The sequence below is a fragment of the Peromyscus eremicus genome, chromosome X, assembly GCF_949786415.1.
Source record: "Peromyscus eremicus chromosome X, PerEre_H2_v1, whole genome shotgun sequence".
NCBI lineage: Eukaryota > Metazoa > Chordata > Mammalia > Rodentia > Cricetidae > Peromyscus > Peromyscus eremicus.
The window spans coordinates 9,765,215-9,789,030 of record NC_081439.1 but is presented as its reverse complement, the minus strand read 5'-3'; positions in this window follow the sequence as shown (position 1 = coordinate 9,789,030).

Below are 23,816 nucleotides of genomic sequence, written 5' to 3'. Positions count from 1 at the left end.
TTAATTCAATTGCTGGGAGTTTTGCAATTTTTTTATTTTATGTTATTAGTATCTGCCTGCATATATAAAAGCATGTACATGCCTGATGGCTGTGGAGGCCAGAGGAGGGCATTAGATGCCTGGAACTGGAGTTACATATGGTTGTGAGCCACCATGTAGATTCTGGGAACTGAACCTGGGTCCTCTGCCAAAACAGCAAGTGCTCTTAGCTGCTGAGCCATCTCTAGTCCCAAGTTACTAATTTTTAATGGTTTCTCTTTCAAAGAAAGTAATGACTAACTAATAGTCACTCATTTAACAAACATTTCTGTGGTGTATTCCAGATATTAGTCATTTTTTTTGAGAATTTTATAAGACTCAACTAAGTTAATACTTACTCATATTAGCCCATTTCTCTTATGAGGAAGCAGAGGCACAGGGCCCTTGACAGGTTATTCAGAATCACCCACCCAATGAATGAAAAAGCTGGTAAGTCCAAACTGTATGGCAGCCTGAACTGCCTGGCATTTATATAGTTTGCTACAACTATGACAGTTATAACAGTTATAACAAACCATGACCGGTTTTTTTAATACTAATTTATATAAAGAAGAAAAACTCATTTTCAGAAGGTAAAATCCAGACACTAGGAGTTTTGGAAGATGATTCTAGTGGCAGCCAAGATTAAGAAACTCTGATCTCAGTAAAGAGACATTTTCTGATGGCCTATAATTTACCAGAAACTTCTGATGAAAATTATCACTGGGCCTTTGTCTTGGTTCACTTTACTGTGTCTTCTAGGAGGTGAAAACCTGTTCTCAAAGGGCCAGTCTTCTTCAAGCACAGGCAGTTGAAGGTGGGGAAAAACCATTCCTTCTGAAGATTCTGTTTCTGACAACATTGTAGAAAAGTCAGAACGTGGATTCATTTGTGTTAGCATACATCAACTAGCTGTTTCCATTTATTATTCTGGTGACTGGATGATGTTACTTTTATTGAAATCAGTAGCCATGTTTGTTTGAATTTTTCACATCTGAACTTGGAGATGAATCTAAAAAGAAGAGAATGCCAATGATGGTAGGGTAGACACAGGAACAGTATGAAGTGGGAGCATCTTCAGCCCTCTGTGAGTGCTGTTCAGTTGTCCATTCCTTTGTTTGACTGGCCAAACATTCAGTACATGACAATTTGAAAAGAAGAAGTTTTCTATTAGAGCAACTTAGTAAAATTAAACAGCAAAACAGCTCTGAAGACATGTGGCTCTTGGTCAAGATGTGTGCATAACATACATAGCATTTAAAGGAACCCATCAAGCATGGCTCAGTAATTAATGCAAAACACTTTTTCTCGGCTTCATCTCAGTCATGCTGGGAAAGTGAATTTGTTGTTCAGGGAATTTATTTTGGAATTACCTTTTGTTCAAACAAGACTAAGTCATGTTGGGGGAAATGGTAAGAGCAGTCCCTTTTGAACAGACACTCGTCTCTTGTTCTTAGAAGCCTGTCAGCTTGCTGGAATCCTCTGGGTTAAAGAGCGTGAAGGCGTTTTTCTCGTTATGGCTGTACATGAAAGCTAATTAGAGAGAGCCCTGTTTCTGTTTGCTCCTGCCTGAAGTGTCTTCTAGACTTGCATTTTGGTGACTGCTGTTTCTGAATTTATAGTGATAAAAATATCCTACCCCTGCTGTCTGTGGGGAGAGCAGAGACAAATAGCGCAGATTGTGACAAACTCTCTGACTCAATTTATTTTTAAATTGTGAAATGTATTGGAAATATAAAAAAACATTAGTGAAGATGCAGTATAAAGAATGATAAAAACACATGCTCATGCATCCAGCACTCAGTTTCAGAAATGGAATAAGAATAGCTATTTCAAGGTGTCTGTCCTGTGTCCTTGCCCACTTGCATTATCCCCCCTCCCAGCACAGATAATCCCCACCTTGACTTGTGTTACTCCTTTTATTGCTTTTTTATTTTAGCTTCTGCTGAACAGTATGTTGTTTGATATTTGAGAACAGCATCCAACATAAATCTAGCTTTGTAAGGAAGGGGAGAGATTGCTGTATTCAATAAAAAGCCCCAAAGGGAAGGGAAAATAAACTCAGTCTATGAGAGACTCTCCAGTTTCCATGAGTTTATGTGTGGGATAACTGCTGTGTGAAACTCTGGGTGAATCTGGGGAAGATGGAGTTCCTCACAATCAGGACATTTGACCGCCACATAGAGTGAGCTATATTTCGAGTGTCAGCAAGAATGTGGTCACAGGCACAGGTCATTTCTCATTCCCTCCTCTTGGAGCTCACGGACAACTCTCAGGAATAGGTTAAGCAGAATGCTGCCATGAAGTAAAATGAGGGTCCTTGCTGGTCCAAACAGCACAAAAGATCAGGAAATCACATCAGCCTATAGCTCCCCCAAAAAAGCCAAACAGAAAAATCTGGATCCAGTTTACTTGGTCATTGGTTTTCACTTCAAAGACAGCGGACATATAACTTGTGCTAAACAGTCCTCAGGGTGCCTATCTTTTGAGTGACAATGCTTCAATTCGAATTGTCTCCCCTACTTTTGGCTCAGGAGTCCATTCTTCACTTTTATGCATAGCTCCCCTCAACCTCTATCTCATGTTAAAGCTTATTTTATTGTGTGTTAATTCTTTTTTAAATTTTACTGGAATACATCCTCCAGTAACTTTCTGAGAAAGTATGATGGGAAATATATTTTTTGAGTCTTTACTTACTTCAAAATATTTGGTGTTCTATTATTTCATGAGGGGTTAGGAGAATTCTGAAGTAGAAACCTGAGGACCGAGGTTTAGTGATGGAACATGTCCTTATCCTGTGTGAGCCCTGTGTTCATCCCTAGCATCAAAAATTAAGTAGAAAACAAATTTCTAATGAAAGTTCGCATATTGCCCTCTGTTATTTTCTGTTTTTATTGTTGTTAGTTATAGGGGGATGTAAAGGCATTTAGATTCCTTATGGGCTACATATGACCTGACTTCTTTTTCTTTGTGTGAGCATGTGAAGTCTTTTAATGCTACACTAAAGGGCCATGGTATGGCTTTGTTTTCATCCATCCACTGCTTGGAGCTTTCTGTGATCTACTGTATGTTCTTTCATTCTCATACCTCAATTCCTGAAGGATTAGAAAAATTTCTCAAATTATTTTATTTTTTTCCTCTTTTCTCTTGTCATTCTGAAACTCATATCCAGAAGCTGAAGTCTCCATAGCAATTATATTTTGCAATCTAGGCTGGTCTTAACCCCCTGACTCTCTTGGTTCTACTTCCCATATTCTAGGGCTATAAGCATGTGCTACCGTACTCAGCTTTTTCTCCTGTTTTTAAGCTCTTTATATTTACTCTAGCATTCTCATAGGGGGTAGCTGTAAATATTTCTGTTGTTTTTTATTTCTCTATATTTTTCATTTCTAAAAATAGTTAGGTTTTTAAATTTTGTTCTTTTTGTTATGTCATGGATACCATAGGTTATCTCTTTGAGACAATGACTGTTGTGTGTTTGTTTGTTTTGTTCTAGCTGTTCCATTTAAGTTGTTCTTTTGTGCACTTGTTTTGATCTGTCTTCCTTGGCAGAGGCTTTTCTCACATATCTGATAATCCTGGGTTGCTTGGAAACCAGATAGCTGCTGAAGCTCTTAATAGGTGGGTGGAACTTTGAAAATTTGATCTGGGTTGGGCACTTATTGGGAAACTTGAAGGTTAGTATCTTTAGGTCATTCTCTTACCTTAGGTCACTTACATGCCCCAGAGAAGCTGAGAGAAGTTGGGTCTGCTGTCCAGTCTGGGAGACTCTTGGGGCAAGAGGCCTTGGAGAATGTCTCTACATTCAGGATTTCTCACGCATTTGATCACTTCATGCCCATTGTTCTAGGAGCACGCTTGTGCCTCTGCCCTGCAGGCATGGATGCGGTCTTGGGGGGGGGGGGGCAGTCCCTCCATGGAATACAATGGGGAAGTAGGTGTAACTGGCTTGCTTTCCAGCCCCTATGCTTTTGTCATGTCTTCAGCCCAGTTTCAGAGGCTCATTGTCCGGTTCCCTCCCCTCTGCTTTGAGGTCGTCTTTCCGCAGTGCCTGCTGAGCTGCTTATTGTTTACCTTTCAGCTTCTAAAGCATTGTTGCTGTTACCACCCGCTTCCACCTCCTGAGTTTATCTTGTGGGGAAAAAAAGACAAATAATTTCTTTTGGTGATCTCGGTGTGGTTTCAAGGGAATGAAATTATAAGTATATGTTCTGTCCATCTTGGTAGCTGGGGATTTGTTTTCCTTTTTGTATTATGTGAATCTGGTTCAGTTTTGATTCAAAATCAAAGGCTTCTGGGCCTTTATGGAATGTCTTTGGGCCAGATATTGTGCAGCTCTTTGTGCGTATAGAAAGGCCTGTTGAATGAATGCCATCCTTATTTTACAAAAGACAAAATTCAGAATGGAATTTCCAATAAAGCACTGCCTCAAGGGTGGATCTAAGTGTAATTCAATGGGCTGGAGAGGTGTCTCAGCTGTTAAGAGCACTGGCTGTTCTTCCAGAGGACCCAGGTTCAATTCCCAGTCACCAACATGGCAGCTCACAACTGTCTGTAATTCCAGCTCACAATCACCTGTTGCTTCCATCCCAGAGGATCTGATGCCCTATTCTGGCTGCTGTGTGTCCCAGGTACCCACTTAGTACACAAGCATACATGCAGACAAAACACTTATACACACAGAATAAAATAATAATGAAAGGTTTTTTAAAGAATATAGAGCTGGGCATGATAGCAGGTAGAGGCAGGCAAATCTCTTGAATTCGAGGCCAGCCTGGTCTACAAAGCAAGTTCTAGGACAGTCAGTCTACCCAGAGAAACCCTGTCTCATCCCAGCACTCAGGAGGCAGAGCCAGGCAGATCTCTGTGAGTTCGAGGCCAGCCTGGTCTACAGAGCGAAATCCAGGACAGGCACCAAAGGTACATAGAGAAACCCTGTCTCAAAAAACAAAAAAGCAAAGAAAAGGAAGGAAGGAAGGAAGGAAGGAAGGAAGGAAGGAAGGAAGGAAGGAAGGAAGGAAGGAAGGTAATCTAAGATGTGGTTCAAAACCCTGTGAAAGCTTTGGACTAGTCTGTTTCCTTTGCCAGGGGCTGAATTATAATCATGTCTGTGAATCCTATCAATATCAGCATGAGTTAACTAACTAGGTCTTGAAGGAGAAAACTATTCCAATATGTTTTGAGTTGACCAAGCTTGCTTCCCCTTTCTGGAAATGGGGTCCCCAGAGAGCATGAGAACTATCTGCTTTCCCCAGCTGCAGGAGCACTTCCTGCTAGCTTACTGTGAGGCTGAAGGTCGTTCATGGTCGCTGTTACACTATCAGTGCAGAGAACAAAATACACATGATGTTCTGGCCCACCCAGTGGAATATATATCCTATAAGTAAGATTGTGCTGTCATGAAGGCCTTGTTTTCTATATGAGTACAAGACTAGGTATCTCCTTATCCATTCAGTGTCGTGGGCATCAGCATCTCAATTCCCTGCTGAGGCTTTTGCTTTCTTTGTGCAGCAGTAGGAAACCATTGATCCATAAAATGAATACCGCTGTTAATGTGATCTTCAGAGTCTTGACAGAGTTAATTACTTGCTATTAGGTATTTTGTGCAGACCCTTTGTCAAACTGACCAAATTAGGTATCAAAAATACTTCAGAGCTTTAAGTAGGGGCAGATAAGTTTTATGTTAGAGTATTAAAACTATTGACAAAAAACATTTTCTTAGTTTTCAACAGCAGAGAACTTTCTATGCATGGCTGCTTAGTTATTAACAGTAAGATTCTGTCTATATTCTTTCCCATACCTATAGATAGTCTTTTGCTTAGAATAATATAGTATAAAATATGGTATAAAATACTTATACATAGCTGAAAATATAAACTATGATCACCCTGCTGCTGCCTGTGAACCCTGGACATGTGCTGGACTTCCATTTCAAAACCAAGTCTTAAGACAAATTACTTTTAGTACCTATAGAGAGAACCCTTTTCAGTTAAAAGGATTAAACAAGTGTTGGACCAGTTTGATCTGTTCTAAGATACACATTTGGGTCAAGTTCTAGCAAAAACATTACAAGGACACGTGGTAAACTGCCTTGCTCTCTTTAACTAGACCTTCTACCTTGGAGAGACAGTGATGGAGTACATATGTCTTGAGTATTTCATTTGATAGCTATGATTTGAGCTTGTATTTTAGTTTGTTGTTACTGTTATAGGGATGATCTCTACCATTGTTACCCAAAAGAAAAAATAATAAGTCTTTCAAACTAGAAAAATTTGCTGTCTCAAAAGCAGATTCTGAATTCTAGAGAACTTTAGAAGACTCGTGCCTATAAACCTGGGGTTTTTGAGGATATGATTACTTCAAATCTCTCATGAGAGAGTACATATTGGACTTAGGAGTTAGACTTAGGTTTTGAGTCGGCCTCCATCTTATATTCTAAAAAAAAGTTCTTTGACCTCTATAGACTTATTCTATATCATAAAATAAGGGTAACTGGCAGTTTGAATGGTTAATGTGAAGTTTAAAAAAAAAAGGACATCACTAATGGGTACAGTTGAACAACTATAGTGGACTTGGGGGCTCTAACCATAGTCATGGCATTGATCACCAGTACATTGTGCCTGTTAACCTGTATTGTAAGAATACTGTATATTATGAACTTACCAGACCATCTCTGTGGTAGGCACTATGTTAATATTCCCACTCTACAGAGGAGAAAGCTGAAACACCGAAAGTGTAGGTCACACTGCCTGTGAGTGGGAGAGCTGGTCTTTCCACTCAGGTAGTCTGCCTCCAGAGCCTGTCTTTACTACAACGCAGGAAGTGGTTAATAACGATGTGCTTGTTTGTGTTCATCAGTAGGACAGTGTTCCTGCCCTGTTCATTTGCCTATTCTTGGTGGTAATAGGTCCTCCACAAGTGTATAATGGATAAGTGGGTGAAGACATTTGCAGAACCTACTGAGGCCACTCTGGGTTCCCCAAACCTGACCTGCTGTGTTCAACTTCTACACACCTCCACAAACATCCTCTCACCTCTGAGTGCGGTGTCAAACATTGTGTTGATATTTTTACTAAGCATTTCAACCTGGCCATAACCACCTTGTGGTGGCTGTGAAAGATTTGCTGGATGGAGACCTTTAAAAGCTATTTCCTAAGAGCATAGGTTAGCCAATTTCATCTAGAAAGTACCAGATAGTAAACATTTTAGGCTTTGCGAGACATAAAGTCTCTGGTACTACTCCACTATAGTTGCAAAACAGCCGCAGACAGCGTTTGCGGCTTTGTGCCAAGAAAACTTTATTTACAAAGAGCCTGGCTGGCTGCCATCTGCCTGAGAGCTGTCTTTTGCTGACCCTGCCTTACAGCGCTGCCTTTCCCACTTTGTATTGCTGAAGAATCACCTTTTAAAAATAGAGTTTCCTGGACTTGTCCCTGTTCAAAGATAATATTCACAAAAAAGTAAAGTCATTACTTTCATACAGATAAAATTGAACTTGAGTTAAAGATTTCATTTTATTCCTGTGAGGAAATCTGGCTGATGCTACAAACAGTTCAAAGGGGGAGAAGTCAGAATGCACAAATTTATACTGAGTAAAAGAACTGAATTGCAAATGAAGGCAAAACTGATTTTTTTCCCCTTGTGGTGGGAAAAATGGCACTTTTTGTATCTGTTGGTGGCCTATAACTTATAATGATGCAAGGAGGGCTTAGAACTTGGAAATATGAGTGTATTCCTTGTAGTGTCCAGGTTTTTCTTTGAAGTGAGTGGTTTAGACAGCCCAGTTTTTAACACATTGAGAAAGCAAGGCTTGGTGAAGCAGGATGGCTCCACGCCACACTTGGAGCAGCATTGTATACGTCTCCCTTGCTTACAGGGTCTTCTCCATCCTTTGTGCCCTGAAAACTTCTTCTCTGACTTAGGGAGATCAGCTCTTCATTGTGAAGCTCACCCTTCCATTTGACCAAATGGATGACAAATGGTTTGCTCTTTTCTTTCTTCTTTTTTTGTAGAGGCTAATGGAGACAGAGGAAGATTGGGTATTAGAGGAAATCTCATCCTTCTATTTTTCCCATTTGCTCGTGTCAAAGATAAGGACCAAAGAAATATAACTTGTATTGATCATAAAAAAATATTTTAGATAGACTAAGAAAAAGACATTTGCACTGGAGAGAAACTAAACCTGGAAGTTCTTGGTGCAGTTATAAGAAGGAGAAGAAATGGAAATGGGGAGAAACAGGAGACCTCTGAGCAGGACTGTCATGTTGCACAGGAACAATCAGGAATTTGTAAATAGGCCAGAAGAGAGAGACTTCGGTAAATATGTCATCAAGGAACCAAAACTCCTTGGCTTGTCAGCCCCATATACATTTGTGTTCCTGGAGAACTTGGATTGCAACAGCTGTCCCATTATGTTGAATACTGTTTCTCCCTGGATAGAATAGCCAATCTGACTTGTGCATTTCTAAACAGAGGATGTTCAGAAAGCTCCTTCCTACCCACACTTTTCTTTACACACATTGCTTAGTGTTAAAATGCAACGGAATAGACAGGTGGACAACTAGCTGTTTATAATATAATATTTGTAAATTCTTGGTTAAGTTAGGGTAGAGGGAGCAAAATTTGCACCTCTGATGTTATTTCCTGTAGAAACAGTCATGACATGTGGGAATGGTGGCAGACTGGTAGGGAAAGTTCAGTTCCCCCCACAAATCATTTGCTAAAGTACGTTGCCTTCTCCAAGTCTACCCACTGTCATGGAGCTGCCTTGAGACTGGTGCCATTTCATACTAGGCCAAGAACCCTTATGTGAATCTCCTTGCTTGATGAGCTTACAAGCTTTTAAGGCAGACATTTCCCCATCCTGTTCTGAAAGAGGTCATGCTATGTCCAAGAGATCCAACAAACCACTGATACAGATGACAGGTGTGCAGGCTGGGGAGTGTAGTATCTCCGTGGAGAGACAGAAGAGGGAAGGTATGCCAGGGTGGCAGAGACTGTGGGCCAAAGCAAAGACTCAAAGTTGGAGTGGGCAAGGGGGCTTTTCTGTCTGGAAGTGAAACTGACTGGAGTTCATTGTGCTACTGTGCACCCGTGACCTGCTAAGGATTCCATCCCAAGTGGGTCTTTTCCCTGACATGTGATCTTAGGACCTGCCAGTTTTCCTGGAAATATCAATTCATTATTCATTTTGAGATGTTAGACAGGCCAGAAGTGCAATTTTGGGCTAGGGTCAAGATCCTAAAGAATAAGGCTGTCCCTTAGCCACTGCTGGCCACTGCCATATCTCAAGCCTCTTGCTTAGCGAGAGGCAGAGAAAGCAGCTGTTTGCACCTCGTGGGCCACCAGGAATGGACACTGGAATCTGGTCTGCTGGGATTTGGTATGCAACCCTGCTGCTGGGTTCAACCAGCTCTGAGTACTTGGTGTTTCCTAAAAGAGCACAGCAAATGTGCGATATTCTTTTTCTACACGCAGTGTGCTCTCATCTTGTTTAGACGCCAAAGTCTGTCCGTCCCCAGCATAGGGTGCTCATGAGTATTACTTAGCTAAGGCACAGGCTTGTCCTTCAGTCCCTCTCTGAGCACTACAGGAATGGCCTTCTTCTTGTCTCTGAAACAGTCATTTGCTGCAGGTTTTAGAGTTGTGGCCACAGAACCCGTAAGGGAGCTTGGAGCTGCATGCAAGACAAGAACCTGTTTTCGGGTGGCACTTGTTGCCGTTTTCGATTCATAACACTGTGTTCCTAATTTAGACTGAGAATCTGAATGGCTCTGTGACTGCCATAGCATTGACATTCTTAGTTTGGTGTCCATGTGTTGCCTGCGCAGAGCACGATGAAACCAAATTGAATCTCTCTATCGCTCTGTTTTTTAAATTTTATTTTTTGTTGTGTTTTTAATTGACAGATAAGTGTGTGTGTGTGTGTGTGTGTGTGTGTGTGTGTGTGTGTATGTTTTAGAGTGTGATGCTTTGCTACATGTGCATATTGTGGAATCATCAAACCAGGTCAGTTGGCATATCTATCACCTGGAGTATTTCTTGTTTGTGACAAGGGCAGATAAAATCCTCTTGACTCTTTTGAGATATGCAATGCATTTTGTTAGCAATAGTCACTGCTGTGTGCAATAGGGCACTGGAACTTACTCCTTTTATCTAATGGAACTTTGTCCCATTAACCAATATGTCTCTCCCTGTGCTGTCTATTCTCAGCCTCTAGGAACTTCCATTTTATTCTCAACTGATATAAATATGACTTTTGGATTCTACATCTGAGTAAAAACATAACGTATCTCTGTCTTTCTGTCCATACCTTATGTTTTCTAGGTGTATCCATGTTGCCATAAGTAACAGCATTTTTGGTTTTATAGCTGAATGATACTATTCCATTTTTTGTGTGTGTTTGCATGTGATAATTTTTTAACCTATATTTCCATTGATAGACACTTAGCTCTATGTCTTAGCTATTATGAATAATGCTGCAATTAATGTGGGGTTTAAGCTGCAAATCTTTATCTAATATACAAGTGAATTTTTAGAACTGATGGGGCTTTCTAATATTGCACAAATTATCTTTTATTTTGTAGGTAGATATAATAATAAGCAAAAAGTTTTAAAACCTTATATTGGGAATTGGGCATGATGGCTCACACCAGTAAACCAGCAATTGGGAGTCTGAAGCAGTAGGATTGCCATTGAGTTTGAGGCCAGTCTGGGCACTTAGTGAGTCACTGTCCCCTGCCTGAGCTACAGTGTGAGCCTGTTTAAATATAAGACCAACAAGAACAGCAACAGAACCATATGTTGGGAGATGAAATTTAAAAAAATTACTAAAGCATTTAAGCTATCCAAACCAGTGATATGTGATATAGCTACTCAGATCTCTCTCTTTTCTCCACCCCTCGTCTGTCTGTCTGTCTCTCCTCTCTCTCTCTCTCTCTCTCTCTCTCTCTCTCTCTCTCTCTCTCTCTCTCTCTCTCTCTCTCTCTGTGTGTGTGTGTGTGTGTATGTGTGCTCATGCTTACTCATACTTGTGTCCTGGAGCAAACACCCATGACATAAGGAAACCCATCATCAGGCAGAGCCTAGTCTAGGGCAGCTGGGGTGGACTGCATTTTGGTACCCCATTTGGTAAAGAATAATGAATGTGGGAACATGTGTGGCTAGTCTCTGTCCCTTGGCATTCAGAAATTGCTGACTCATAGGGGCGGGGTCATGTGGTTTTTACTGCTCTATTTCCAACACAATACTTGCCACACAAAAAAACTCAATAAATATGTACTTGGAGCCTGCCAGAATTAGGGATGCTTTCCCATCTGAATAGATTGGATCCTATGGATCTTCTTGACAGGCATGATATAAGCAACAACAATAATACTACTTCACATTTTTTTAAAGGCAAGACCTGCCCATGATACAGAATTTTGTTTTTTACTGTTATGGACAGTGTTCTTTTTTTGTGTGAGTTCTTTTAAATATTTGTTTGGCACAGTAGTTAATAAATCGTATCTCAGCTTTTGAATAAGATGTTGTCTATCTTTGTAGGTATGTAAGAACAGTGATAGACCATAGCTAGTCATGGTTCTTTTTAATAAAATATTTAAAATTAACAATATAACAAAAGTGCTGCTAGACAAAAGAGAAAGAGCATTGTAATGTCTATATCTGCAAAGAAAAGAGGAGAGGACCAGAGGAATTCTCATCTGAACATAAGCTGGTGTGGACTTTAACCTAAGGGAATAGTGAGAATTAAGAGCACCGGATGGAAGGCAGATCCTCTTCAATATCTATCTCTGTGTCTTTTACATGTTACATTGCACTTATTTCTGATCTTTCAGAAATAAATTAATTAAAAGCAACCCTGCCATGACTTCTGGATAAAAAGACAGAGTAGTTTCTGTGTCACTTTGCCTTTCAGAAACATACCAGGCAAACTGCTGGTGGCTGTGCTGAGCTACCTCACCTGGCTCTACTGATGTGGTTTCTGGACCTAGAAACAGATGGAGATATAGAATTTTAACTCAGTATATGCTGAAGATATAAGAAACTTCTTCCTTTACAACCCGCCATTTGCCTTCCTATAGCTAACAGTCTCCAAGATAAACTAACTTATTAAGCCAAGAAGAACCCATTTAATGTAGTACATACATTAATTCCAGAGCCCTGAAGTGAGTCAGAAAATGTTCAGGTTTCTAGATCTTCACCATGCAAATTATTGGCATGGAATTTAGTTCTTTATGACAATGTGAAACTGTTGATGATTTGTTATAGAATATAACATTCTTTGGTTTGTCTAGGCTTGAAAAGCTCAGAAGAACTGAATTTCTTGGCTCTAAGTATGTTTCCATGCCTTTGATAAGGAGTCTGACTGACTGGCATGTGCTATCTTGATCATGATTGGGCACTGTTAAGAGTGGATTGATTACAAGGTTAGCCGTTCCCCCTCAACTGAGAGTAAATTAAGACCATGAAAGGAAAAAAAAAAAACAGTGCCAGATCTTATGTTCATCATTAATTTTAGTTCTCCTAACTTGCTCAATTCAAACTTAGTTTCCCCCTCCCCTCCCTGATATTGGCCATGCCACTAATATGATCTGAAAGAGCATATGCAAATATTCCTTGTGTCCAGCTATGGCGGCATATATAATTACAGCATCCAGGAGACTGAGGCAGGAGGACCATAAGCTTGAGGCCAGTCTGGGAATCATGCTGAAACTCTATCTCTTAGACAAAACAGAACAACAGATTTTAGTTGTGTGCTTATTTCTGTGTTTGAGATTTTCTCAATTATTAAGGCTAATAAGCAGAGATTTTTCTTAATTATTAAGGCTAATAAGCGGAGTTTTCATCATTTGTATAACAACTCAGGGTGTGAGAGGCAGGACCAAAGATCTAAGGTCAGAAGATCCAAATGCTAGTCCATCTTTTCAACAGTCTATGGTTGATCTTAACTCTGTTGAGTTGTAGGCGATGAAGAGTTTTTCATCTTCACGGTTGAAGCCAACCTTTCTCTACCATGGGGACGTTGTGGAGATCCAAGGGAAGCTCTGTGAGGCATCCCTTTGTCTACACTGACGTGTGGGCATGGTCAGTTTTAATTACTCTGATTCATGAGCTCCGCCAGCAGAGCAGGCCCTTTGGTTTCAGACATGGGTTTGATGGCAATAATGAGATAGGCTGCTGATGCTAATGTTATTATTGCGTGGTAAGATCAAAGGTTCCAGTCCTCCAAATAAGCCGGAAGAGGATGCAGTTTTATCCCTGAAGCTTGTATGTGTCACCCTACATTCTGGACCTTTCTATTCTTGACCTTCCAGAGTATTCTGCCCACTCAGTTTTCTTCTTACATCATTTGTTGTTCTTTCTCAACCTCCTTTCCTAGCTCTTCCCCTTTGCCCTAATTTCTCACAGTAGGGCAGGTCCCAGGCCTCAGCTCCTTGATGACCTCATCCAGCCTTATGATTTTAAATATCATCTCCATCTTCAAAACTGACTTTCTCTTGCTATCGAGGCTTGCAGCCCATGCCTTCCCTGCTTTGATATCTGAAGCTCAGTGTGTTCCCAAGCTCAAATGGTCTTTTCCCCTCAAAACCAAACCAAATGTGTCTCGACCTACAGCTGCACCCTTCCTCACACCTCCACTTCTTTATCTCCAAAATTATATTCTGCATCCTTCTTCTTCTCCTCACACTCTCATTCAGTGCCAAGGGCAAGAAAAGCATCAGAACTGAAACACAATACACGTTGTTGCCTATTCCTCAGATTTGAAGGAGGAGGAAACAGACCCGAGGTCAGATAGCCAGATTATGTAGATTCTTCTTCTCTCGGAAAAGAACTCTGCGATGATTTGGAGGATGATTTTATGTTTCCAGAGCCATCCAGAATGATCCTTTATAAAGATGGGATATCCCAGGCTGATTCCAAGCAAGAGAGATAACCAGTGAAATATAGCTATAATTTTCTTTTCAGCATTTTTCTTTGTACCTGCTAAGCTATAACCTCCAGCCCACAAAATTCTATTATTAAAACACTGAATCATAGAGTTTAATCAAGCCAACCTATTGGAAAAATGCTGCCAGATTGGCTCTGAGGCCTTTGAGTCATGAGGAGAGGTGCTGTGGAACAGCAGATTACTGTATTACGTTTAGGTCATCAAGTTATTCTCTGCTTTTTGGCCAATAAATATTGAAGTCTCTTTGTAGGGTCTTTTAGTGCTTAGTAATCTTATAGGGCACATAGAAATGAGATTCAGTTATTGATGTTTACTAAGCACAGAAGTATTATTTATAAATAATTCCTAGAGCCTAAAGGATTAAGACACAAATATTAAGGTAGGATCAACCAAATCTGGTCATAAGTACCATATTTGACTTTTCTGCATGTTGCTTACTTGAATTAAAAGGCAAACATATCAGATTGAATGTACTTATCGCTGAGATTGTGATTATCTACATTGGCTGCGCGTTTGCATTCCTGGAGGCGCTTAAGGAGTGCTGATGCCTAGGGCTCACAACCAAAGTGTCTGCTTGTATTGTCTTGCAGGGTTCCCCAGGCACCCGAATTTTAAAAGTTCCTTGGGTTATGCTAATATGGAATCAATGGTAGAGAGTCTTATAAGTATGGGACTGAAAAAGAGACACAAAGGAGATGGTAGTTGGTGATCAGTGCCAGTGATCTAGTCTATTGGAGATGGGATTCATGTGAATTTGTCACTCGATGCTGTTTCTCCAGTGCTTTGTGTGATGCCAGTGAGTGGCCGGTCACGAGTAAATGATTGACTAACTGATTAGTAAATACAGTGGCGCTAAAGAAATGAGAGCTGGAACAAAGTGAGGAGGGCAATGGGCAAAAGGTGTGATTTGTAACTGACTATTCTAGAAGTAAATTATTCCCAGGCGCTAACAAATCGTATGTTGTGGACATGGGGCTAGCTGCCAGGTATGGAGTGGAGGTAAAGATCATTGCCATTGGAGGTACTTTGGAGTGAGGTGCCAAAAAAAAGTTACCTGGATGATAGGGCATGGAATGGAGAGCACAATTAACCAGCTGTCAGTGCTTATAAAGTCATAAAGGGATTGGTAGTTGAAGCTAATAGAAAAGGATAGACTGTGATAGATGGTATAGCCAGATGGTCTGAGCATCAGGGGAAAAGGCTGGCTGTCAGGGAGTGGAAGGACAGTGGTCTAGAAATTGTACCAGGGCACCAGAAAGAAGCCAACTGTGTCTGATGGCAATGAGTGTGCTAAGGGTAAGAGAAACGGGACAGAAGATGCTGAGGAGAACTAACTGTGTTCCACAAAGTGCCAAGAACTGAGGGACACTTTCAGAAGACAGGAGATTATTCCTCAACAAAGGAACTGATTTCTACTAGAACAGGCTTTGGATGGGGGTTTCAGTATATACCAGTATTCCTTGCCAGATTACTGCTGCATAACAAGAAACCATAAAACCCCAGGGGCATACAACAGTAAGTGTTTATTGCATATTTATTGTGTCAAGTTTTGGAGTTCAATGGGAGTCACTTAAGTAGCTGTGGTGATGTTTTGGCTGGGCTTAATCACATGCCTGGGAGTTAACTAGCTGTCAGATGATCTCTACTGGCTTGGGCTGGAGGCAGTTGAATGTACTCTGTGTGTATCTCATCCACCCCTTGGGACCTGTGAACTTGTCTGGACATGGCCTTATCAGAGTGAAGATGAGGGCAAGGTTAAGAACGAGTTCAACTACTCAGTTCCTTTCAACTCTCTGTGTGGGTTACATTTGCTACCATCCTGTTGTCTACAATTGTGGCTAGGCTCTGAGTAAATGATATGGTTGTATGGCAAAGGGTAGGAATGTTTGGCAAGGTTGAGAATTGAGGCCATTTTTGCCATCTGCCACATGTTGGGAAAGTGGACAAGGAAAGAAGTTGAAGACTATAACTGAGAAAGTTCCCATCTATGGATGAGCAACAACTTGTATGTGAAGCAGGCATGCTATTTTGCTGGCAGAAGCATAGTTTCCATAGTCATCTTAGCAGAACATTGGATCTACTTACCCTCTTTGCCTTTGTTCTTCTGTGGTAAATAAGGATTTTGACATTTTTCCCCAAATTGTTGGGTTATACTGAGATAATAATTTTGCGTATTATGAACTTAATACCGGGAGTAGTACATACCTCTCCTTTTTTTCCCATATAGATCAACTGATAATTGGCTGACACCCAGGTATGTAAGTCTGGCCAAGATAAGCAGAGCTACTTTAAAGAATGTTGTGGTCAAATTACTACCTAATTTTCTCTCTAGTGGTATCAAAATCCTACTAATACTGCAGTAACTCAAACCACAAAGGTCTTGAAAAAAATTCTTGTTTTTAGGCCATCAAATTGAGTAAATTTTGTCCTTGGGGTGAATTACATTAATGATTCTATATTAGTTTGTTCTGTTTTACTGTAACAAAAATACTTGATGCTGAGGATTTTTTTTTCAGAATAGAGGTTTAATTGGATCATAGTTTTGGAGGGTAAAAGGCCTGAGCTGCTTGTCCTCTGGTGAGGAGGCACTTACGGTTCTGACACAGTATGACTGATGGCACCATAGGAGTATGTGTAGGTGAGAGGAGGGAACACGGGGAATAATTCATATAATAAGAATCAAGACACTGGGGATGGACTAGGTTAATTCTTTCATAAGAACTCACTTTCATTGGGCTAACCTGGCCCTGAAAGAACTACATTAATACCTTCTGAACTTGATAGCCCTAGAACCAAATCACCTTCTTGTAGGACCCCACATATTCTTTTTTATTTTAACTTTTATTTTGTATGCACTGGTATTTTGCCTGCATATATGTCTATGTGAAGGTGTCAGATCCCCTGGAACTCGAGTTACAGAGGGTTGTGAGCTGTCATGTGGGTGCTGGGAATTGAACCCAGGTCCTCTGGAAGAGCAGCCAGTGTTCTTAAACACTGAGTCATCTCTCCACCTTGAGACCCACCTCTTGAACAACTGTTACTTTTCAAAATCATTACATTGGTTTGTAATTACATGAACTTTTCGGGGACACACGCAAACTCGTATCCATCACATAGAATTTACAGATTCTAAACCTATAGTAATATCTATTTCCTCTAGAGGGCAGTGCTCTCTATACAGCCTCTGGGGGCCCATGGGCCTCTACTCAATTTTCTTCAGAGAACCTGCTCTGGACTTGAATATGGGTAACAAATATATCTAACTCCCAGAATGCTTTGCTAGGCTGGCTTTCTAATTTCCTATGGTTCAAGAACTTGCTGTCTAGACAAAATTTTCAGATGCAGGAATCCTGAGAGTTGTCCGAGAACAGGGTTCTGTTGGCATTCATATTAAGTGCTCTTCCTGTTCCTCATTGCCCACCATGGTGTATGGGGTCTGTGTTTGTAACTGGACGCTGAGCCAGATGTTCAGGTGACTGGAGTCATCACAGTTACATCTCTGAACAAGGACAAGCTTGTAACTATGAAGCACTGTGCCATATATGGTTTTTTTTTTGTTTTTTTTTTTTTTAACCTGGGATACACTTATGATGGCCATTCTGACAGTTTGGTGTTATCGTCTATCCTCTTTTGCTCAACAGGGAAAGAGACCTTTGCTGTGTGCTGTGTGGTCTGGGGCATGGTGTTCACTTGTGCAGGCTTGCCGGGGAATGTCATGCATTTTGCTTAACTGGCATAGTAAACATTGCACATGCTCACTTGCACTGTTGCCTTGTTCGTCTGTGAGTCATTTCAGGTCAGGATTCGAGCTGGATGGGAAAGCTACTTGTTTTCTCTTCAGCTGGCGGCCGGCTGCTGTCGTGGTTCTTAACGCCTCCCATTTCTTGGCCATTTGTTGGTGGATTTTGAAAACTGGGCTACTTCAAATATTCATATTTATCAAGTTATTGACTTGATTTTCCTTCATGATTACTAAACATTTGTTTTCTGAGGTTTTATGATATCATCTTAAAGAGGAGCTCCATGAACTAGCTAGTATGTGTTTAGATTTGCTTTATGAAACTGACATACGGGGTGTACATAAAAACTGGTATCTATAAAGTGAAATTGCTGCCATTTATTTTAGAAATAAATATGCAACTTAATATTGGCCTCGAGTTGATAATGTGAATTCCTACTGTGAGGCTTTATATTTTGACTACCATCCAACCCATTTACAGATACACTAGAACACAAACATAGAAATCTGGCAAACAGTTCAGAAACTCAAAGGATATTCAGCCTATTTGCTACTTGTATGTTTAGGAAAAGGTATCTGCCATTGAGCGTTGTGGCGTAGAACAGGATTTAAGAGAATTAGGGCAGGGAGTACAGTGCTCTCAGCCCTCCAGAGGCACTAAAGTACGTTCACGGCTTTCATGGTTAGAGGTCTACAGTCCCCGGGAGGAGTGGTCAGTCCTGAGCTTCTCTCTTGCTCTGCCACCATGCTCTGCTAAGATTGATGGCTGTAGTGTAGCCTGATTTGGGCTGGGGCATTTTCTTCACAAACTATGTAATGCACTCTATTTCTGCCAGTCCTTTGTTTTTATACCACCTATCTAAGTCGTTTTCATATCATAATGAGGAGTTATACTGACAGATACCAAGAGTGTTTCCCTTACTTATAAGGAAAATGGAGAAACTCTGACACCAGGATAGTGCAATGCAGGGGGGCTTGGCATTTTGACAGCTACTTATAGTGGTCAGTAAGTTTTAGACCTTAAATAGTATTTGTGCTTGTACTAAGTAACAGATATATGTATGGTCAAGAACCATAGTATAAATTTCAGATGTATCTCTTTCATATTTCTCTTTTCTTTTTAAAGAAATCTGCAGGAGTTTTATTCAATAGGAATGTAATATATGTCTCATGTTGAATGTTCTAGCACTCACATTCAAAGAAAAAAGTAGATAAGGGAGATTAGGTGTTTTTTACTCTTATTTTTTATTTGCTGAAATCCACGGTCTATTTTTACACTTACAGTACATCTCAGTTTTCACCAGCCACATTTGACGTGCTCAGTAGCCCCTGTGGCGAATGGTAGTGTCATGGTAGTACCATGTTATGAAATTGAGAAGGTATGTATGTCAGGAGCATTGGCACACAGCTGTAATCCTGTCTCTCAGGAGGCAGGGACAGAAGAATTTTTGGTTTCAAGGCCATCTTGGGCCACAGAGTGAGATCCTGTCTTAAAAAAATTCTGTGATACAATGTGGAGAGCCTTTTGCCACAGTTCTTGTGGACTATTATGGTATTGTTTTCTCACATTTTTGTCATTAGTAGCAGCATCTTGGTTAAATTTGGGAGAGTTCACCTGAAGTACTTCAACTGCACCCTCAAGTATCTCACCCCTCACCCTTCAGCATCATCTTGCTTCTTGAATAACATTTGAGAAAAAAAATGAGAACTAGTGAGATCCCTAACAAAGCTTTTTTAATTAATATTTTATTAACATGCAAAACAATGGGTTTGATTATGGCACAGTCATCCACCTGCATCTTTATCCTTTGCTCTTAGCACTCCCCATTGCCCTCTCTTCACCCTCCTGCTCATCCCTTTCTCCTCTCTCCACTTTCATGTCATTTTTTTATCTAAATTGCACATGAGAAAATACATTAGCAATTGATCTGAAAATGTCTCCTAATGGAGGCTGAAATTTTAGGGACAGCTGTAATGTGGGACAGCACTCATGTAGATACAGAGACATGATAAAAGTTTCACTACATCAGTCACTCTCAAGGAGATGAGAAGAGGGTCAAAATGTCCAGGCACATTAGAGCTGGTTCGATGTATTGCCACTTTGACTTGTGGCCCTACAGCGACCCGAGGGATGGTTCCCACCACACACGTAAATAGGAGCATATGGGACTTCCAGACATTTGTGCCGTCTTCTGACATCTATTCTACTCCAGACTTGTTTCATCTGAGGTCTGTTCAGTTTGCTATTTGCTGTTCTTCAATGGTATAGTGGCCTTCAGAGCCTTGGGTGTCAACTCTGGAGATTAGTTCCTTCTTCCCTCAGTATCACTGGTTCCTTTGCATGCATGTGCTCTAGAATGGGCAGTTGGATATTTATGACTAGAATGTTCGGCTTCTAACAATCTTATACTATGGAAGATTTAAGACTCTTGTCATTATCCTTGAAAAGGGACATTTTCAATATTTAGAATGTTATTAGGAGAAAGGGGACAAATAATGATAATGCTAATTTATGAGTTTAGTTTATTTTTTTTTTCTTTTTTCCTTTTTTTTTTTTTTTTTTTTTTTTTTTGGTTTTTCGAGACAGGGTTTCTCTGTGTAGCTTTGCGCCTTTCCTGGGACTCACTTGGTAGTCCAGGCTGGCCTCGAACTCACAGAGATCCGCCTGGCTCTGCCTCCCGAGTGCTGGGATTAAAGGTGTGCGCCACCACCGCCCGGTGAGTTTAGTTTATTTTTATGTTAAGATATATTCCAAAACATTTTAGGACATGATTGTATCCTTCATGTAGACTATAGAGTACTGTCATACACTGCTCACTATGATTTGTAGTTTTGATTTACTGCCAAATATGTAACTGTTGAGAGTAGATGATGTCTCTTTTCTAGTTATCTTTATATTAATGCTTTTTGAAAATCAACAAGCCATAGGCTTACAGTAATAGGGACCACAGAGGCTTCTCCTAACAGTGACTAATCTGACAGATTTACATCTTAAAATTGAAATTTAAATATCCCATAGTATGATTGAATTTATCTCCATCTAGATTCATTGTTGGGCCTATTTGGTCTGGAGGTGACTAGTTTTGAAAATCGCAGCATCCTTGCTATGATGTCATTTGAAAAATACATACAAATGTGGACCTAATATATATATAGTGTAGCACTTTTGTGTAGTCTGCTATTGTGAATGTTTTATTTACTGTATACCTTCAGGTGATTTAGGGAGCTAGCATGCCCTTTTCCTCTTCCTCCTATTTTTCTTCCACCTTTAGCAATTTCTTTTTGTTGTTTCTCTGTTTATTGGTTTGGGGTTGTTGTTTTGTCTTATTTGTTTTTTGTTCTGGAGACCAGGATGCTCATGTAGCCCAGGTTTTCTTCAAACTCCCTACCTTTCCTAGTGCTGAGTGGGATTATAGGTGTGCACCACCATTCCCACCTAGGGCTTTCCAGATGATCTCCTTCTGTGTGTGAAATGCCTAGAGAAGACTCCTGCGACAGAGCAACAGAATGGCAATGGCCCATCTGTAATGACAAGTGAGTACAGATGATGTTTTTGTCTGCCCAGTGGGAGAGCAGAAACAGCACCAAGAGCAGGACTGACAGACAGCAAATCCTAGCCTTCTTGCTTGTGCTGCCCACTTACACACTTCTTCGGGGAGAACAGACGATTTTCCTCTTAGACAGTAAAAGATCAATTCGCTAAAATTTTCCATTAACTAGAGATATAATTTTTAAAAATATGAACTACTTTTGAATAAATTGCTCTAAAATTTTTATTCTATCAACCTTGAAGTACATATGTTTCCACTTGAATCCTTTGTTTGCCTGTCAGCCATCTCAATCTGTATTTTATTTCTTTATCTTCTTAGTTAGCCCAAAGTCACTATAGGAAGAATGGGCTTCAACATAGCATACATGATACATATGTAACATGTACTTTGATCAGATGTACCTCCCCATTTGCTCTCTTGACCCCCAATACCCTTTTTTCCTTCCTAATAGTCCCCCTTGTACTTTTAACACACACACACACACACACACACACACACACACACACACACACATTTTAAATCTTGAAAACACATATGAATGAAACATTGATACTTGTCTTTCAGAGTCTGCCTAATGGCCCTTAACATGGTGATCAGCAGTTCTACTCAATTTAAAATGACACAGTTTCAGCTGGGCAGTGGTGGTGAGCACCTTTAATCCCAGCACTCAGGAGGCAGAGGCAGGAGGATCTCTGGGTTCAAGCCCAGCCTGGTCTATAGAGTGAGTTCCAAGACAGCCAGGGCTACACAGAGAATCCTTGTCTTGAACCCTCACCCTCAAAAGACACAATTTCAATTTTCTATGTGGCTGAGTAAAATTTCATGTGTATTTATCTATCATGGTATCTTTATCTATTTTTTTTTTTTACTTTCAGTACATCTTGGGATATTAAGTTCATAGAACACCTTAAAGCATTTGAGATTGGTGTGATTGTGGTTTTGAATTACTGCATTCTTTTGGGAATTTTGCATTGCCCCCGTTTACATAAAGACTATTTTAGTAAGCATAGTTTTACTCTCTTATTTTTATGTTTTTGTTTTTCCACCAGAATTTAAGGTTTAGAATAAAGTCATTGTTATTATCTAGTTTGAGGAATGTGGACTGACAAAAAAAGTAATTGCTTCTTGACTGTTTTTCTTTCTCAGTGTGACATTATCCTATGAAACCATTTTTCAGTATGTATAAATTTTCTGAAGGTTTTCTCTGCTGTTTTGCAAGTTGAATATATCATTTGTAATTATTTTTGTATTAATAGCTCTTATGCCCTGCCTCATGGTAAAGTATGAAGACGACACATTACTTAGAGGATATGCTCTGGGGGATTGGGTCTAAATTTAGACCATCTTTAATTGGTGTAAAACGCTCACCTTCTAATTGTGCTAATGCTATTGAAGTTTCAAGAGCACTGAATTCCAAAGCTGTCCCAGACAGTTAAGCAGCATTTTGTACCTGTGGCAATGATTGCACTAATTAGTAAAATGCCCTGGACTGGGTTGTAGGCTTCTTGGCCAGTGCATTTTTTGTTCAGTTTGCCTAAAATTCACCTTCTCTTCTTTGCTGCTCCAAAAATCCATGTCTAATTGACTTTTTCAAAAACTACAAAAGAGAAATTTTATTACCAAGTGATGCTGTGCTGTGGTTTTAGCTGAGGGGTGGTGGGGCAGAAGAATTGTGTTAAAAAGAAGAAACAGAATTCGTTGCAACTGCTAAGTCTGTTGAGCTGTTCTACCTTTCAGAGTTCACTCTTACATGCCTGCTGGCAGCCAGAAAGGAAGACTTGAAGAGGTTAGCCTTGTGACATTTAATTTATTTGGGGAAAAGTTGAAGTTTATTTCAGTTCAAGATCCGTTGCCATTATGTTCATTGACTATCATTTGCTCTCGTTATGTCAGGGAAGGAACGCTACCAAGTGTTATCCAGATGTTATATACGTATTTACAAAACAGCTGTTGGCAGGGAGGGGACCATACAAGGCTTAAATATTCACTGTTTGCTTTCACCTATTAGAAAATATATGTTGTGTATGTTCTAGAATTCAAGAATATGACCAAGACCAATAACTGAAAAAGAGGCAAAGAGAAGATCTCTCAGAGAGTAAACTTAAGGAGAACATGTAGCCATAGAGTGAGAGCCAAGGCTACCTGGTGTTGATTTAACTTCAGCATAGTGGCTGTGCCTTAATCTACTGCTATCTCAGCTAGCAATTACAACTCTGTAGTTACTGGCCTGCTTCTCTGGCAGTGGCCAAGCTGCTCAGGCCACAGCCTGGTAGGAATTCTGTTTCCACAGGCACAGGCTCTGCCACTGCCACTAAAGGTAGCTTTAACTAAATCTCTGTCCTTCTATTTATAAATAAGACTTGAGATTCAAAGGCTGGGGTAAAAACTTGCTAGCTCAGAGAGGTTGAGTAGCAACTAGCTAATTTTCTTTCCTTGCTGGTGTCTCTGAAAGAGAGCATCCTTCCACTCCACCAAACAAACAAACAAACAAACAAACAAAAAGGCACCACTCCAAATCCCTCCCCCACTGCCTCTGGTGCTTCTCTCTATCTCTTCC